The sequence below is a fragment of the Mustelus asterias genome, unplaced genomic scaffold, assembly GCF_964213995.1.
Source record: "Mustelus asterias unplaced genomic scaffold, sMusAst1.hap1.1 HAP1_SCAFFOLD_129, whole genome shotgun sequence".
Classification (NCBI taxonomy): domain Eukaryota; kingdom Metazoa; phylum Chordata; class Chondrichthyes; order Carcharhiniformes; family Triakidae; genus Mustelus; species Mustelus asterias.
Window position 1 is genome coordinate 47,553 of NW_027590163.1, and position 14,196 is coordinate 61,748.

At 45.0% G+C, this 14,196-nt stretch overlaps 1 protein-coding gene across 1 annotated transcript in view; it reads right to left on the minus strand.

Annotated features, from left to right (window-relative positions):
* LOC144484821 (uncharacterized) overlaps positions 1–14,196 on the minus strand; it is a 57,934-nt gene that overhangs the window by 24,001 nt on the left and 19,737 nt on the right. The gene's annotated exons all lie outside the window — the stretch shown is intronic.

Sequence of the window (14,196 nt, forward strand, 5' to 3'; positions counted from 1 at the left end):
GGGGTCAGGATATTGATGAGCTGTGATCAAAGTGAATGGTAGAGCAGGGTCAGAGGGCCGAATGGCCTACTCCTGCTTCTATTTTCTATGTTTCTACATCACGATTTGTCTAGAATTATGAACTTAACTTTATATTTCCCGATTAAGACCTACATACACCTTTCAGCTTCTGTTACTCCTATCATTTGAGAATCGCCATCTTTGTAGAAACTCACATCACTGTCTCCACCTCTATCAGATTGGAAAGACAAAAACATTTTGATGTCATTGTAATGACATACCATTCATTAGATTAACAGAAAAGTGTAAAGAGTTTCTCCATTACTTCAGGCACTAGCTATTTCTCAAACAACAGCACTTTGTGATGAAGAAGTTGTCTCTTCATTCATATCATCCACTCACCTGATGAAGGAGCTCCAAAAGCTCACGATTCCAAATAAGCCTGTTGTACTTTAACCTGGTGTTGTGAGACTCCTTACTGTGCCCACCCCAACCTAGCGTCGGCATATCCACATTGTAGTTTTGGATATTGCCTGTGTACAAACTAGCTGATGTCCCTTCCTCTCTCCAACTCACTGCCTCTCACTCCACAAAACGAAGATTAGTGACTTTGCTTCAAAACTACCTTCGGAATGAATACTTACTGAATGACCAGGAAACTCTAAATGTGATTACAAATTCAAATAATTGCAACATTGACTAATTGAAGGGTCAGACATTAATAGCAAGAGTTGGCCATTCGGGCCCTGAAGTCTCCTCCATTATTCACTGAGATTACAGATGATCTGGTTGTGGTGCTCGCTCTATTTTGCACATCCTCACTCCGCCCGTCGATCATCCACTCTCTGCCCATTTTCCCCGACTCTCTGCGCTTTCCCCTGGCTCTCTGCTATTCCCTGTGGCTCTTTTCCCCTTTCACCTGGCTCTCTACACTTCCCTCCAGCTCTGTCCCCTCTCCCCCGGCTCCCTGCCCTTTCCCTCAGCTCCCTACCCTTTCCCCCGGCTCTCTGCCCGGTGTTCCTGCTCCCTATCCACTTTGCCCTTTCCCCTGGCTCTCTGCCCTTTCCCCCTGACTCTCCGCCTTTCCCCCTGACTCTATGCCCTTTCCTCTGGGCTCTCTTGTCCTTTTCCTCGGCTCTCTGTCCTTTCCCCGGCCTCCCTGCCCTTTATCCTGGCTCTCTCCTCTTTCCCTGGTCTCTCTGCCCTTTCTCCTGGTTCTCTGCCCTTTCACCTGGCTCCCTGCCCTTTCTATTAGCTCTCTGCCCTTTCTTCTGGCTCTCTGCGCTTTCTCCTGACTCTCTGCCCTTTCCCGGCTCTCAGCCCTGTTGCCCGGCTGTGGGCCCATTCCCCAGGCTCTCTGCCCTTCCCCCCTGGCTCTCTGCCCTTTAGCACGCCTCCTGTTCTCCCCGGCTCTTTGCCATTGTCCTTGGCCCTGAGCCCCCAGGGATTCCCCCCAGCTCTCCACATTCGCAGGGCAGCTCCCACATTTGAACACCAAACTGCCGCTTGAGATCTTTCTTCTCTCTCGTTGCAGACCTCCACACACAGGTTTAGCGAGTGTGAGTGAGAGAATGTGAGTGCGTGAGGGTGAGTGATTGAAGGAGTGAGAGTGGATGAGTGATGGTGTGTGAGTGACGGAAGGTGGGTAAGTGAGGGTGAGTGAGTGAAGTTCTTTCAGTGAGGATGAGTGATTGAGGGTGAGTGAGTGAGTGTGGGTGAGGGTGAGAGAGCGTGAGTAAATGATGGTGTGTGAGAGAGGGTGGGTGAGTGAAGGTGGCTTAATGTGTGAGTGAAGGTGGGTGAGTGAGTGTCGGTAAGAGAGAATGAATGAGGGTGAGTGAGTGAGGATGCGTGAAGGTTAGTGAAGGTGGGTGAGTGAGAGCGAGTGAATGAGGGTGAGGAGTGAATGTGACTTAGTAAGTGAGGGTGAGAGAGTGAGTGAGTCAGGGTGTGTTATTGAGGGTGGTGTGTGAGAGTGTGTGAGGGAGAATGAATGCGGATGGGTGGATGAGTGAAGGTGAGTGAGTAAAGGTGTTTGACTGAGGATGAGTGATTGAGGATCTGTGAGTTCGGGTGGGTGAACGTGAGTGATGGTGAATATGTGAGGGCGTGTGAGTGAATGTAGGTGCATGAGTCTCAGTGAGTTTGAATGGGTCAGGTGGCGTACGTGAGAGAGAGAGAGGGTAATTGAGCTTGAGTGTGTGGGGGTGAGTCTGGGTGAGTGAGGGAGGGTAAGTGTGGTGAGTGAGTGAGGATGAGTGAGAGAGATTGAGACTGGATGAGTGAGGGAGGGTAGTGTGGTGAGTGAGTGAGAGTGATTGAGACTGGATGAGTGAAGGTGGGTAAGTGGGGTGAGTGAGGGTGAGTGAGAGTGAGTGAGACTGGATAAGTGAGAGTGGGTAAGTGGGCTGAGTGAGTGAGACTGGGTGAGTGAGGGTGGGTTAGTGGGATGAGTGAACGAAGGTGACTATGAGTGTTGGTGAGTGACTGAGGCTCTGAGTGAGTGACTGAGGGTTAGTGAGTGAGGTTGGGTGAGTGATAGCGTGTGAGTGTGGGTGACTGAGTGACAGTGAGTGAATGAGGATGAGTGAGTGAGGGTGTGCGAGGGCGAGTGAGTCTGAGTCAGTGAGTGAGTGCTGGTGAGTGAATGAGGGTGTGAATGTGAGTGAATGAGGGTGAGTGAGTGAGGATGGGTGAGAGTGAGAGAGCGAATGTGTGTGAGTGATTTTGAGTGAGTGAGGGTGTGAGGGTGTGAGGGTGAGTGACTCAGGGTGAATGAGGATCAATGAGTTTCTGAGGTTGAGTGCGTGAGATTGAGTGTGTGAAGTTGAGTGTATGAGATTGAGTGTGTGAAATTGAGTGTGTGAGGGTGGATGAGTGAGCAAGGGTGAGTGAGTTGGGATGAGTGAGTTGGGATGAGTGAGTTGGGATTTGTGAGTGGGGATGAATGAGTGAGAGTGTGTCAGCGAGGGAAGGTGGATAAGTGAGGGTGAGTGAGTCAAGTTCTTTGAGTGAGGATGAGAGATTGAGGGTGAGTGAGTAAGTGTGGATGAGGGTGAGAGAGTCAGTGGGCCACCTCCACCTCTTCCTCTCCATCGATCTTTTCCCGATTCTCCACATTGATCAGCTTTCAGTAACAGGGATGTGTAAATCACCGGGCAGCTGCTTTAATGTCGGTGTCTTTCTTTAAGAAACACGTACCAGTGAACAAATAGTCAGACTGAGGGAGCTGTAGGGAAGCTGACAGCAAAACTAGGATGGGTCGCACAGGAATCAAACACCAAGTTTACACCAGTATTGGGGAGCCAGGCGGCCTTGGTCTCAGCCAATTCCCTTCTTATTCTTTTGGAGTTTTTGTCCGGTGTAACACATGGAAATTCCTACTTCTGACCTCATGTTGGAGGGAATGTCACTGTTGAAGCAGTAGAAGATTGTTGCTCCCAGAACACTCCCCTGCCGAAATCCTGCAGTGAAATCTGAACTTAGATGTTTGACCTCCAACCACCAATACCATGTTGCTTTGTGCTAAGTATGACTCCAAACAGAGAAGAATTTCCCGCCGATTCTTATTGACTAGTTTTACTCGGGCCCCTTGATCCCACCCTCATTCAAATGCTACCGGGGTGGGGGGATGGGGGTATCGGGGTGGGGGGGGGGGCGGTGGCGGTGGCACGGTGGCACAGTTATTAGCGCTGCTGCCTCAGAGTTGGATTCCCGACTTGGGTCACTGTCTGTGTGGAGTTTGCAAGTTCCCCCGTGTCTGTTTGGGTTTCCTTCAGGTGCTCCTGTTTCCTCCCACAGTCCAAAGATGTGGGTTCGGTGGATTGGCCGTGCTAAATTGCCCCTTAGTGTCAGGGGGACTAGTTCCGGTAAATACATGTGGTTATGGGGATAGGGCGTTGGTGGGTTTGCTGTTGGTGCAGACTCGATGGGCTGAATGGCCTCCTTCTGCACTGTAGCATCCTATGATTCCACTCTATGGTGTCAAGGACAGACACTCTGACGTATGCGAGATTGAAAGTGTGTGTGAGAGAGAGAGAGAGTGTGTGTCTGTGTGTGAGAAAGAGAGAGAAAGGGAGAGATAGAGATAGAGATAGAGAGAGAGAGAGAGATAGAGAGAAAGAGAGAGAGAGAGAGAACGTGTGTGTGAGAAAGAGAGAGAAAGGGAGAGAGAGATAGAGAGAGAGAGATAGAGAGAAAGAGAGAGAGAGAGAGAGAGAATGTGTGTGTGAGCATGCCTGTGTATGATAGAATGCGTTTGCACGTGTGTGAGACAGTGGGCTGTGCGTGCAAGAGGAGAGAGTGTACGTGAGAGAAAGGATGTGTGAGATAATGTGTGTGTGTGAGACAGAATGTGTGTTTGAAGAATTATTCTTTGTGTGTGACAGTGTGACTCTTCTTGAAAATGTATATGTGTGGAGGGGCGGGGAGAGTGTGTGTGGGGAGTCTGTGTGAAAGAGTACTTCTGTGTGTGATTGTGTGTATGTTGATGTGAAAGAGAGTGTGTCTATTTGAGATACACGATGTCTGTGAAAGAGAGTGTGTGTGCCTGAGAGGGAGGGTATGTGTGTGGGAGAGTGTTGTGTTCATGTGAAAGACAGTGTGTGTGAGAGGGAGTGCCTATTGGAAAGCAAAATAATATGTTCATCAGTGTGTGAAACTGTGCATGGGATGGCGTGTGAGTGAGAAAGATGTGTACAATGTGTGTGGGAGATAGAAGCAATGTGGGGTGTTTGAGTGTATGTGTGTGTATGTGTGTGTGTGTGTGTGTGTGTGTGTGTGGAGGGGCGGGGAGAGACAGAGTGGATGCGTGAGTGTGTGTGAGTGAATTGACTGTTGAGAGAACATGTGTCTGTGATAGGTGGAGTGTTTAAAGAGCGATACATTGTATATACATGTGTGTTCGTGTGTAAGAGAAGGAGAGACTGTGTGCGAGATTGTGTGCGTGTGAAAGAGAGGGTGTTTGTGAGAGACAGTGTTTGAGAGCAAGATTGTGCGTGTGTGAGACAATGTGTAAGGGACTGAGCGGGTGAAAGAGAGAGAAATATGTACCTGTGTGAGAGAATGCGTGTGCAAGTGTCCGTATGAGAGAGAGAGAGCACGGGAATGTGTGTGAGACGAAGTGAGAGTGTACGGAAGAGGGAATGTGAGAGGGATAGTGCATGCGTGTGTGTGAGAGAGAGAATGTGTGCGCGAGACTGTGCTTGTGTGAGAGACTGTGTCTGTGTGTAAGAGTGTGTGTTAGAGTGTGTGCATGTGTCTATGTTTGTGAGAGAGTGTTTGTGAGAGAGCCAGTGTGTGAGAGCAAGAATGTAGAGGTGTGAGATAGTGTGTGCAAGAGAAATAGAAATATGTGCGTGTCTGTGAGCGAGAGAGAGATGCGTGTGCAAGAGGAATTGTGAGAGAGCGTGTGAAGAAATGTGAGACAGCTTGAGCATGTGTGACAGAGAGTGGGGGAGAGAGTGCATGTGAGAGTGCGTGTGCGAGAGTGTGAGACTGCTTATGTGAGAGTGTGTGTCTGTGTATAAGAGAGAATGCGTGGGTGTGTGGGATGTGATTGCTTTTGTGTATAGGGGTGTGAGAGATTGATGGAGAGAGCGAGAGGAAGTATGTATTTGTATTTGAGAGAATGCATGTGTAACGTGAGAGAGAGAGAATGTGTATGGGTGTGTGAGAGAGATCGTATGAGAGAGAAAGTAAGTGTGAGTATGTATGTGTGTGTGCATGTGTGAGAGTATATGAGAGTGTGTATGTGTGTATTTATGTGTGAGAGAGTGTGTGTGACGTGTGAAATTCTATATCTAGTTAATTCAGTTTGGAAATGCACCCTCACTCCAGACAAACCCACCCACTCTCACAGTAAATGGGAGTGGCAAGTGAGCACAATACGGAGCGCGGGGCAAGGGTTGGAAAAACATTTAAATCTTCCACAATCAGTCGCAATTGAATAGTTTCCGCTTTTCTCAATGAGCGAAAACTGTAAAAACTTTTAAAAATTGACACAATCCAGGGCAAAGCCACCCACAAGATTATGCGCCCCCTCATTCACCCTATTCGCTCTCTCCATCACTGACAAGCAGTGTCAGCAGTTTGTATTATATACAAGATGCACTGCAGCAACTCACCAAGGCTCCATACAAAACACTGTCCAAACCCGCTGCCTTTACATCCTAACAGGTCAAGGGCAGCAGCCACATAAACACGACCACCTGCAAGCTCCCCTCCAAGACACACACCATCCTGACTTGAAACAGTATCTCAGTTCCTTCACAGTAGCTGGGTCAAAATCCTGGAATTTCCTGCCTAACAGCACGGCGGATGCCTGCAGCATATGGACTGCAGTTATTCAAGAATGCTTCACATCAACACTTTCATCAAGGAACAATAAGGGAAGATTAAAAATTCTGGCCGAGCAAATGACTCTAAAATGTCTTTAGAAGATTAAAAATAAGATGCAAAAGAACTTGACCCTTCAACTGTCATACCAAACAGGTCAGGGACTGCTATAGTAAGGAGCACAATATAGTAAATCTCACTTTGCATTTGCTCATCGAACATTCCCAAGGTCGGTACATCAAAGCTTAAAAATCACCGAAATCTCCCTCTCCAGTCTGACGTTTCTGCTCTGCCTGATGGTCACAATATGCTTTAGGGATCTCATTTCTGAGACTACAAGTCAAACATCAAGTCAAACTGTCATGTTTCTCACAGTTACAAGTTTATAAAGAAATAAATCAAATTTCACTCCCTGAAATACAGCAGAAGGAACCAGAAGGTATGCAACCAGCCAGGCAGATTCCTGGTCCCAGCACAGTGACCACGCGCACAGAAACAGAACAGACACAAACGGTGCAACAATCCAGTGCCCAGCAGATAGATCTGTTCAATCTGTCAATTTCATTCAAACTGTTGGATTCTAATTGATCAATGGTCAACTTACAACAACAGAAAATCAATAACCTATGTTAAATTAAACTGATATTCATTTCACAACTCCTTTCGACTTTTAATTATTTCTCTGTCTCACTTCTCGAAAACTATGTAAAAATGTAATTTCGCTGAAAATAAGCAATCAAAAATAACAGGTTCAGGACAGTTCAATGTCCCTAACAGAGACGCAGTGACACAGTAAGAAGTAAACAAATCAAGAAACATTTACATTAAAAATCATTATCTGATTCGAGTTAATTTCTTAACTAAATTAATGAACAAAATAATCAAGGCAAAACACTTTATCGAGCTGAGCATAGCTGAGTAAAGAAATGTTTTGTTTCTGAATTCATTTTCGATACAATTAAATATTCTCAAAACGGATTGTATTTTGCACGCCTGTACAGTATCCAAGTTCTTTTGTTTTAAATTAATCAGCACCAATATTATATTTTAAGTTATTGTTAATTGCCAGTTAGTTCACTTATCAGCTGATTTGAACTCTGTAATAAAATGAGTTTTCAATCATTCAAAACGCGCTTCTACCTCCAGCATTGTTAAATAATTAGGTTACAATTAAATCTTATACAATGTTAAACAATAGTTTCAAATTACTGAATGGAAACATTCAGAATCTGTCATTCATTTACTTAAATCCAATCACATTGTAATATTTTACTTTTCCACTTTTACTACAAATGTCGTATTATAACCTAGAAACGTGTTAAAAATGCATACTTCTGAATTTGTATAGGCTGTAACGGCCTGGCAGTTTGAAATCAATAATAATGCATTCTAGATTTAAAAAGTTAGACCATCCATATAACTTAATTATTAAACACATTGTTGAATTAAAGAAAATCTGAATTAAACAGTGCAAACACAAAGAGGACAATTGATTCAAATCCTCTAAAGCACGATGCAGAATATAAGTCCAGACTTTTTCTTCATTATAATATTTAACAAGTATTAAACATAAGGTTCAGATATAATCAATTCTTCTATTCTGTCATTTATTCTTCCCATAATTCTATCCTGAGTTCAGCAGTAATGGGAGACATGATGTTATTATTAAGTGCAGAGCTAAGATTATTTTTATAATATCAGAATATTTTTATATAAATTAATCTTTTTGAATTTCAAGCATTAACTTGTCCATCTCTAGCCAGTTTGTGTTGACACTTTACTACAATTCAAACACAATCATATGAACAATTGCTTGAGTGTCAGCGAATTCCACCTGTCAGAAAACTCTGTTCGCTCTGTCAAATTTATACAAACTCTTTGATTCTAATTGATCAAAGGTCAAATTACAACAACAAAAAAATCAATACATATTTTAAATTAACCTGATGTTCATTTCAAAACTCCCTTCGCCTTTTAACTATCTCTCCCTGTCTGTCTCAAATCCCGAAAACTGGGCAAAAATGTATTTTTTCTGAAAATGAGCACATCAAATATAAAAGATTCAGGGTAGTGTAATGTCCCTAACAGAGATACGGTGACACAGTAAGAATTGTAATTCATGATTTATTTTAATCTGTAAGCATCAGTTAACATGAATAAAAGTCCTAACATCTAATTATTTTATTTTTCCGAAACCTGTTTACTTTACCCCTACAAGAATTTTCAAACGCAGTTTTATTTTCATTTAGCCAGAAAACGTGTAACCGTTCAGTATCACTGAGTTGAACCAATACAGAAACAATTGAGAAACACCAAACCATTTCAGAAATTTTGAGATGAGATTAGTAATTAATTATCTCGGTATCCAATTACAAATTACTTGGAAGGAATAATCTGGTTGCGACTGCGCAGAAAAAAAATGTAGTATTCGGATACAAAAATAGCCAAAAAGCAACGTCTTATTCTGCAAAACTCGTATTCCAGTGAATGCGAACTTAATCTGGGATATACACTGGGGAGAGATCATTCACCTGCTCTGTGTGTGGGAAGGGATTCACTCAGTCATCCATCTTGTGGAGACACCAGCAAGTTCACACTGGGGAGAGACCGTTCACCTGCTCTGTGTGTGGGAAGGGATTTACTCAGTCATCCCACCTGGCCAGACACCAGCGAGTTCACACTGGGGAGAGACCATTCACTTGTTCTCAGTGTGAGAAGGGATTCACTAACTCATCCAGCCTGCGGACACACCAGCGAGTTCACACTGGGGAGAGGCCCTTCACCTGCTCTCAGTGTGGGAAGGGATTCAGAGTTTCATCCCAGCTGCTGAGACACCAACACGTTCACGAGTGATTCCAGGGGTTGGATTCTGCTGTTATTGTTTCTGCTCTCAATTACATCCAGGACTGCATTTAGTTCATTCTCATGGTTGGTCAATGGGGAGGGACAAGGGTTTCTTTCTGCTGGACTGGCCGGTCTCATGACTTTGCCTCCAGTGGCTGGTGCTCGGAACTTCATAGAATCATAGAAACCCTACAGTGCAGAAGGAGGCCATTCGGCCCATCGAGCCTGCACCGACCACAATCCCACCCAGGCCCTATCCCCACATATTCACCCGCTAATCCCTCTAACCTACGCATCCCAGGACTCTAAGGGGCAATTTTTAAACCTGGCCAATCAACCTAACCCGCACATCTTTGGACTTCAGAGATATTTAGTCAGCATTTCTGTTTGAAAACCCCCCAAATCCCCACCAAATTTCCTTTGTAATTGTTTATTGTCTCCACTTCCTCCACCCTCATAGGCAGCAAGTTCCAGCCCATTACTATTCACTGCATCAAAATATTCTTCCTCACGTTCCCCTCCCCCGCATCTCTGACCCAAAACCTTCAATCTGTGTCCCCCTTGTCCTTGTCCCATCAGCAGATGGGAACCGCTTTCCTTTGTCCACCTTATCGAAACCTGTCAGAATCGTGTCAGGAATGTAAAGCTGGAAATCCCTCCCTAACAGCACTGTGGGTGTACTTACACCTCAGGCATTGTAACAGTTCAGGAAGGCAGTGTTGGGGTTGACCACGGCCGAGGCAGCTACATACAGCCACATATTCTGTTATAATTGAAGGACTGCAGATTGAATGTGAGGCATTATGGGACTGGGCTATCTTGACCACATTCCTGTGACTGCTCAGTTTCTGCAATCACGGACCATTAAAGCTGCTTAGCAGGGCCCCAACAGAGGACCTGGTGAGAATATTTACTCAGAATGGGTTAGAATTAAACTTATTCCAGGATCAGCTGGTGTTCAGCAGCTGAGATTCCTGAATCTGTAAAACGTGGGTCTGATCAATCAACAAACGATGATAGGTAGTTGGTTCAGAGTGTTCTCAGGCATTATTTAAATTATTTTATCATAAATTTGTAAATTAGGGCGGCACGGTAGCACAGTGGTTAGCACTGCTGCTTCACAGCTCCAGGGTCCCGGGTTCGATTCCCGGCTCGGGTCACTGTCTGTGTGGAGTTTGCACATTCTCCTCGTGTCTGCGTGGGTTTCCTCCGGGTGCTCCGGTTTCCTCCCACAGTCCAAAGATGTGCGGGTTAGGTTGATTGGCCAGGTTAAAAAAAAAAAAATTGCCCCTTAGAGTCCTGGGATGTGTAGGTTAGAGGGATTAGCGGGTAAAATATGTGGGGGTAGGGCCTGGGTGGGATTGTGGTCGGTGCAGACTCGATGGGCCGAATGGCCTCCTTCTGCACTGTAGGGTTTCTATGTTTCTATGTTTCTATGATAGTTGGTGAAGTGACGGTATACTCCAAGTAGCACTGGATTGAAAAGCAGATCTCTGAGAGTAGATTCTAATGGTTATAATCTTACCCAAGCATGGCCAGTGAAAAACCAGAGCTCGAGTGGGGACCGGACAGGTCTCTTACCTGCCATTTGGAAACTAAGAACAAGAAGCTTATCGATTAAAACGATTAGAGAATAGAGCCAATCTTTCGAATCTGAATGACACTTCAGAAGAGCTCTTATAAAGGGTCATCCAGACTCGAAACGTTGGCTCTATTCTCTCTCCACAGATACTGTCAGACCTGCTGAGATTTTCCAGCATTTTCTGTTTTTGTTTCAGATTCCAGTATCCGCAGTATTTTACTTTTATGATAAAATGATTCGGTCTGATTGGAATCCCCACGACCCTCCCGCAAAACAGAGGGAGTGGTGGCAAAAGGAGAAAAAGGATAAGGATGATAAAGTCTGGGTTCTGATTCTCCGAGCCCATGTAGAATAAACAAAATGAGTGAACCAGTTTATAAAGAACAGAAGTTACCCATCCCTAACAAAAACTGATCAAATTAAAATAATTAGGTTGAGGAATATAACAAAAAAAAGATGAAGTTTAAATTAAGTTTGTGTTGTTACTGAACTGTATTGTTGTCATTTTGTTGTGACCACACTGTATTCACCTCAATGTTTGTGGAATCTGTGCAGCGAGCAGGAATTGTTTAAACTAAGAATTTCTTCTTTCATTTTGATCAGCGAGAGGACATTATATTCTGTGAAATCTGCCTCAAGAATAAGGCTGATTGTTCAGTCTGAGTGTGAAAGAAAGATACAGGGGGCGATCTTACCGGCTCGACTCGCCGCTCGATTAGACCGGTGAGCCAGGAAGATAGCGTGCGAGACTAAAGGATTGCTCTCTTCCCGGCCCGTGTTTTTCCGGCTTCATTCCCAGAAAGGGAGTGAAGGCTATTTGCACAGAGTTGCCGACATTACAATGTGATTGGTGGATTCAGCATGGCTGCTTCCCCCCCTCGCTGGCGAGACGTCACATCGCCGAGAATCACTACTGGTCTTCACCAGCGGGGACCAGGTGCTTGGGCCACACTGGGTGTGTTGTGTGGGGGGGCTGTGTGTGTGGGATCGGAGGCCATTGAAGCCACCATGGTGGTCAGGGGCAGTGCCCATTGGGCAATGCCACATTCAGTACCCTCCTGGCACCCTGGCAGTGCCCAGTTGAGCACCATAAGTGTACCATGGGCAGTGCCAAGGGGATGGGTGGGGGTGGGTCTTAGTGGAGGGGTATTTATAATGACTGGGGGCTTATGCAAGGAGGGTGGACGCCAAGCGGGGAGCTTTGCAGGGGGAAGGTGATCGGGTGGTCGAGGTGAATCTCTGCCAAGGGGGATGGATGTGCACGGGGGGGGGCGTTCAGGAATTGTCCACGGAGGGGGCATCATGGTGATTGAATAAGCAGTGACTCTGAATTGAGTTACAATTAATGAATCAGTCATTATAGTAAAAGACTGAATTTTTATTTGCTGTTAAATGTAAAAGCTTAATTGCTGTGTATGTAACGAATGTGAAATGAAGATAAATTTTTAAAGTTTATTTATTTGTGTCACAAGTAGGCTCACATTAACACTGCAATGAAGTTACTGTGAAAATCCCCTCGTCACCACACTCCGGCGCCTGTTCGGGTTACACTGAGGGAGAATTTAGCACGGCCAATGCACCCTAACCAGCACATCTTTTAGACTGTGGGAGGAAACAGGAGCAGCTGGAGGAAACCCAGGCAGACACGGGGAGAACATGCAGACACCACATGGACAGTGACCCAAGCCGAGAATCGATCCCTGGCGCTGTGAGGCAGCAATGCCAACCACTGTGCCACCGTGCCGCAGCTGGCGTAGTGTACTGGCGAGAGAGATCTTCAAGCTCTGATTAGCCTCAACATTTGAAACTGTGTGAATAAGGGTATTGTACACAATCAGATAAAGGGATAACATGAACCAGTTCTCTTGTATTCCTGTCTGAGACAGTGATAGAAAGTGGTGTCAGTAATTGAGGATCCAATTCAATTAATCTGGTGACCAAATTGATCAATTGTCATGTTACAACAGGCCCAACTCTGACGTGTGGTAACGGTCACTTTGGGGATAAAAGTAGAGGTTCTGAAGGTTTTTCATGTGAACCAAATTCTGAAGACTCCCAAGGCTGAATTCCAAGGAAATTGCTGTCAAAGAAGGAGCCAGACTCCCAAAGTTGATTTCCACAAGAATTCCTGACAAAGAAGGAGCCAGAGAGGGTTACTCTTCTACAGACTGATCACCCGCATGAAGCTGTAAAAGTCAATGTCTTAAAGTTTATTTATTAGTCACAAGTAGGCTTACATTCACGCTGCAATGAAGTTACTGTGAAATTCCCCTAGTTGCCACAATCTGGCACCTGTTCAGGTACACTTAATGAGAATTTAGCATGGCCAATCCACCTAACCTGCACATCATTGGCTGTGGGAGGAAACCGGAGGAAACCCATGCAGACATGGGGAGAATGTGCAGACTCCGCACAGACAGGGACCCAAGCCAGGACGCTGTAAGGCAGCAGTAACCATTGTGCCACTGTGTTCAGTAAACCTTTTTCATTCAATAAACTTCTTTTTAAATTTACGATCCAGAGAATTCTGCCTTTACCACAAAGAGGGCAGGGAACAGATAAAGAGAAACCATTTGTGTCCAGAACATTGTGAACATCCTTTTACTCTGGTTGTCTTTGATCCTCAAGTAATTTTCTGTTTGTTTTAATCATGTTCTGTTTCATTAATAAACTTTTATCAGTAACAATATTTGATTTTGCTGGACTTTTCCTGATGAGATTGATACACTTTAGGGAAAGTGGGTGAGAGGGGTTGGCAGGCTCTTTAACAGAAAGTGAGTCCCTCGAAGGTAATTGGCAAAGGGGTCAGAGGGGGAGATGAGATTTTATTTTTTGACACAACAAATTGTTCTGATCTGCTTGAAAGATTCAATAGTATATTTCCAAAGGGTAAAGACTTGAAAGGGAAGAATTTGCAGGGCTGTGGGGAAAGAACAGAGCAGTTGGATAAATCAGAGTGTTCTTTAAAAGAGATAGCAGGGACATGATGGGCTGAATGGTCTCCTCCTGCAGCCTGTCAATCTCAGCCTCCTGCTTTTGTGCAGGTTAAAAGGGACAGATTTCAGTGCAGCCTCTTCCCTGTATCTGTATTTAAAGAGACAGGTTTCTCTTTAGCTCTGAGTAACTGATATAACAATTGGTTGGAGGCCCATTTCCCACTCAGTCCTCCAGCACCTTCCTGTCTCTCTATTAGTGCGACGTCCATGGCAGTTTCCCAACTGGGGCGCAGGCCCCATTATTCTCAGCTAAATTCAGCTCTCAGCTCCGTCGCCTGGCTGTCATTGACACGAGCAATAGAGAGACAGAAAGGTGTCCCAGACTCAAATGGGAAGTCGAAACGTGTGGCTTTAAATGAACTGTTAGGATCTCTGACGATCAACAATTTTTAAAAATGAATTCTAAACCCAGTAAACAAATTAAAGAATCACATGACA